At 38.2% G+C, this 5,532-nt stretch overlaps 1 protein-coding gene and 1 pseudogene across 1 annotated transcript in view; one reads left to right on the plus strand and one right to left on the minus strand.

The window, feature by feature from the left end:
• MICU1 (mitochondrial calcium uptake 1) overlaps window positions 1–5,532 on the minus strand; it is a 417,233-nt gene that overhangs the window by 294,296 nt on the left and 117,405 nt on the right. The window lies entirely within an intron of this gene.
• LOC125933290 (40S ribosomal protein S27-like) lies at window positions 2,196–2,525 on the plus strand (annotated as a pseudogene).

The following is a 5,532-nucleotide window of genomic DNA, read 5'->3' on the forward strand; positions in this document are numbered from 1 at the left end:
ATATATATATATAATACTATATAGTATATAATATATAGTATAGTATATAGCATATACTATATAGTATTATATAGTATTATAGTACTATATAGTATTATACTATTATAATATATGATATATAGTATTATACTATATAGTACTATATAGTATTATACTATATAGTACTATATAGTATTATATAGTATTATAATAGTATTATAATATACTATATAATAGTATTATAATATACTATATACTTCTCTAATACTCTGTGTGCAGTGCCTGTACCTCAGTATATTTCCAAAATATATACCAGTTTGCTCATCCTCTATCATTGCCTTCAAAGCTGGTATGGCTAAATTTCCACTTATAGGTTTAACCAGCTCTGGGGGCAGGAAAGGGATGGGGGAGATGCCTCATTTGTAGCATTTGCCAATTTCTGTGTCATAAATACTCACATCATGGCCAATTTAAAGCTACTGGCATAACATCACTGAACACAGAGTTGGGAAGAGGTGCACAGTAGCGCACTGTTCTATAATATTTCTATTGTACAGACACAACAAACATAAATAACCTCAAGGACACAGTAATAGTAAAATGTAGTAAAATAATTCGGAAGTGATGAAGTTTAAGTACTTTTACCTTTGTTTTTAATGTGTTACCAGCTGTAAGTTTACAAATCAGCTGTGTTTAACACCCGGCTTGCAATATCCCCCCCCCCCCCCCCCCCGTCAAATTTAGCAGTTGGTTCTTGCTAGCTAGCACAAGTTGGCTCTAGGACACCAATGGTTTTAACCTTGCCCCAGAGTCTAGAACCAAGTCCCAGTGTAGTAACTCCAACGAGTCAGTCCTGTATCTAGAACAACTCTGATCTCAAATACATAGAAACGAGATTCAGATTAGATTATTGGTAGTCACTGAACATTCCCATGTGTTTGGCATTTGTGCTAGGACGTGTGGATGCAAAGAAGGTTAAGGCTCCTCCCACGTTCTTCCCTGTATCATTCAAGAGCATCTCCATTTTCCAGGTTTTCAGGCCAAAAATCTTGGGGTCATCTTTGACTCTATTCTTTCTCTCACATCTGATGTCAAGACCATTAGCATATCCTGAGGGCTCTACCTTCAGAATATATCCATATCCCAGTCACTTCTCACTTCATCACCCCAGCCTGTCTTTCTTAAATCGGTTATTGGAATAGTTTCCTAAACGGTTTTGCTTCATTATTTGCCCGCTTAGGGTCTAATTCCGAAACAATAGTCAGTTATATGCTTTTACATTGTAATTCATGTTGTGCTTTTTCTCTGCTCACTACTCTCTGATAGTTTCTCATCTTACTCAAAGGCCAGAGGCCTCACAATGATCTTCAGAGCCCAACACAATTGGTGTCTCTCTCCTTATTTCTCTGACATCATCTACTACTCTTTCCCCTTCCTCGCTCTGCTCCAACTATGATGGCCTCCTTACCTTTCCTCAAATGTGCTGGGCAGGATCCTGCCTCAAGTTCTTTCCATTTGCTGTATTCTCTGCCTAGGATGCTGTTCCATAGATATTTGCGTGACTATTCTCTTCCCTCTTGTCTAGTCCAAGTCTCTGCTTCTATGCTGTCTTCTCAGTGAGGCCTTCTCTATCAGTCTGCTTTAAATTGCAACCCAGAAATTCCCTGCTTAAATTTTCTCCATAAACTTACTTCTTTTGGCAAACTATGTATTTTACTTATTTATCTGTTTATTGTCTGCCCTTCCCCCTCCCCAGCTAGTTACACAAGTTAAGTGAACCTTGTTCTGTTCACTGCTTATTTTCCAGTGTCTAAAATAGTGTCTAGCATATATAGGTGTTTAATATATATTTATTGAATGAATGAACGAAGATCTGTCCTCAAAGGGTTTTATAGGTTTTCTATGTGTATCTTTTGTAACCAAAGCAACTGGATTTCCCGACTTTGGATTCCAGTTTCCTAGTGACAAATCTCTAATACTTGTTGCTAGGCATATGAGTTCTGACCTGCCTGTAGGAATCTCTGTCAGTTACCAGGCCACCTCTACATCTTGGGTCCTCCTTGGCTGCAAATTTTGGTTCCGTATGTTCCTCTTTTCCTTTCACCCTATAAACTGATCTTTCAGTTTCAGACCTGTCTTTGAATCAATACGATTTCATATGTCAGTCTGAGAATTTTTGTCCTTCACTGAGCTTTGAATCTGTTAGTACTCTAATGTGACAAAGAGATTGTATAACAGCCTTTCCAGCAGCGACAAGGATATGCCCCTCCCCACAAGGATGTGCCTCTCCCCACAAAGATATGCCCCTTGAGAAAGATCTCCTCCATCCCTCTCCAGAAGAGAAGAGGAAACACAAGAAGAAGTAATTGGTGCAGAGCCTTGATTCCTACTTCATGGCCAGGAAATGCCCAGGATACTATAAAATCACCACCATTTTTAGCCAGGCACAAATGGTAGTCTGTATGTTGACTCTTTCAACTGTCCTCTGCCAACCTACAGGAGGAAAAGTTACAGAAGGATGCTCCTTCAGACAGAAGCAGCACTAAAAACACCCTGAGTCGAGATGAGTGCGAAAGCATCCTAATAAACACATTTTGTATATAAGAGATTATATAACGAAATACATTACCATTACAATCTTTAAAAAATAAAATGGGTATTGTAAGGATCATAATTCTTTTAGCAGATAGGATATACTTATTATCTGTCAGTGCTCCTATTTACATGAGATGGGTGAATATCCCTGTAACATTCTTAGGTTTGACACATGCAAAACCAAGATTAGAAGCTATCTGTCAACTATTGTCAGATTTTAAGATCCCTCACTACCTACACACTTTTCTCAGGTACTTTACAAAAATCCTGGAATAACCAGGATCAACTGAGTGGTATCCCCATTTTTTTTTTCAGCTGGTATCGCTACCTAGACAACATGGCAATAGAAAGCTGCGAATTTACAAGCTGTCTCTTTTGCGTTAAGATGATTAGGGTGGTAATGTGAATCAGAAGAATTTTTAACTTCCAACAATCACAAATTTTGCGAAACAATTTTATTTTCTTAACGCGTATTCTCTGTGGCCCGTTTTATTTCTGCAATGGTTCTGCAAAGAATAACAGTCTATGTAGTAATCTTTTCCAAATGGATTTGATGTGGTGCAAACTCAGGGAGCACGAAGTACCTAAAAATGCCAGTTGAAATATAAAAAGGACTTTCTCTTTATGTAGCAACAGCCTAGAGAGATCCAAAATCTTTTATAGTGTTAATATCATTTCCATTACCGCATTTCTGTGAGGGAACTGGTGGGAAAAGAGGAACAAGTAATTTATCATGTCTTTACAGATAAAGAAACTGAGATGCCAAGATAGACAGTTTTCTTGCCTGAGACTATGATGGCACACCAATTGCAAACAAAAGACCGCTGCATCTTAGTTGTTAGCTTACAGGGTAGTTTTTCCAAATCTCTCTGCATTGCTAATATAATTGAGATTCCAAGTAATAATAGAAGATGGTCAGGGCAAAGTAATGGTAATGAGCCAGAGCTAGAACTGAAAATGGAGTCCAAGTCTTCTAAGTCCTTGTCCATTGATCCTGCCATTATGCTGCAGGACTAAATTACCAAACTTCATCAAAAAGTGGCAGCTTAATGCTGTTAGAGACAAACCAGCATGAGTTCAGTTAACTTTTCATTATAGATGGACAGAATAATTCATATTTTGGCTTACCTAAGGGAAAAATATCTCAATTTGGAATTCATTTTGGACATTGTCATTTCTTCGGTTATTTGAATATTTGTGTGATATAAAAAGGATCTTTTGACTAAAGCTCATTAGGAGTCAGAAAAAAAGACAGTATAAGTTAGGAGCAATCATCTCTGCTTAAAGAAGGTATGAATCAGCAAGCTGGAAAGCTGTTTTTCAATGGGTTGGCTAGTCCACTGTGTCAGTCTATAGGGTAATGTGGTCCATTCCAAGCTCTAAGAATAGGCCAGGGGAAGAAAGGAAAAAATAGAAGTGTGTGTGTATGTGTGTGTGTGTGTGTGGGTGGGGGGTATCTTTTGTACCACACTTAAGACATCTGCTGTTTAACCTTGTGAAATGATGAATGAGACTGGTCATAATTCAGAAGTTAAAAAACTTTTCACCAAATAAAAAGGATTCTAAGAGATGCAGTACAGAGACATGAACTCTCATTATCTAAACTGACACATGACACTCTTCTCAGGCATTTACATGAAGACAGGCATTTTGCCCTGATGGCAGGGATATAAAGCTCACATAGACTTCCTCAATGGTGGAAGTCTTTATATAAACCAGAACACCAGGAAGGTAGGGGCAAATGAACAAAGACCTCACTTCTTCATAATTCTTGGTTGTTATTTTTTTTTAAACAAATTAGCAGAGAAAGAGGCATCTTTGGAGTTAATTTCTTTGGGTAACTCTTTGGGTATACAGAAGATGTACATGTTATTAAATTTGTTCGTTTTCCTGTTAAAAAGAGAGAAAGAAAAGTATTTAACATAATATTTCTGGTTTTAATTAAACTGACTTTTTTTTAGGTTGCTACGTAGCTTCATGTGCCAAACTCCCCCCTCCCTTTTTTTTAACCTTTACAACCTTTGCAACCCAGAGAGGAGAATATTATTTTACAGATGAGGAAGCAGAGGTTAAGTATCTTACCCACACAGATTGCATAGTAGTTAGACCTGGGCTTAAAATCTAGTTCTCCAAAACCACTTCCAATATCCTTTCAACTATGTCACAGAAGACTATGGCAATATTTTTATTTTTACCTTTGAGGAAATTTCTAGATAAACTTTAGGCTACTTAATGGCTTTTTGAGAAATGGATGTGGGAATATTTTTCTTATATATTTCTTCAGCAAAGTATAGGCTTTGGACATCAGATTGCAGGGCTTTTTGCTGCAATAAGGTAGAAATGCACTTCCTCAAAAGTCTGGGCACAATATGCTTCTTTGTTCTGGGTTCACTGAGGGCACCATAAGTTGAACACAGTGGTGGTAGGCAGAGTCCTGGAAGGAGAACTGTGAACTGACTTGCTGTAAATAAAGGATGTCCTATACTTCCTAAAACAAGGTAGAGAACACTAATGAATAAACTGAGCTATGGGGTGCCTGGCTGGCTCAGTTGGAAAAGCATACAACTCTTGATCTTGGGGTCATGAGTTTGATCCTCACGTTGGGTGTTGGGATTACTTAAATAAATAAAACTTAAAAAAAAAAGTAAACTGAGCTACAGACATTTGATATTAGCATACCCTAATGTTAGATATTAGAGAGCATTTAAAATTTTACAGAAAAAGCAAACAAATATTTTCAATTTACTTACTCTCTAGAAAGGTTATAATTACTGACGCACCAGGATGGCTCAGTCAGGTGAGCGTCCGACTCACTTTTGGCTCAGGTCATGATCCCAGGGTTGTGGGACTGAGCCCCGCGTCCAGCTCTGTGCTGAGCGTGGAGCCTGCTTGAGATTCTCTCTCTCTCTCTCTCTCCCTCTCCCTCTCCCTCTCCCTCTCCCTCTCCCTCTCCCTCTC

The sequence above is a fragment of the Panthera uncia genome, chromosome D2 (assembly GCF_023721935.1).
Source record: "Panthera uncia isolate 11264 chromosome D2, Puncia_PCG_1.0, whole genome shotgun sequence".
NCBI lineage: Eukaryota > Metazoa > Chordata > Mammalia > Carnivora > Felidae > Panthera > Panthera uncia.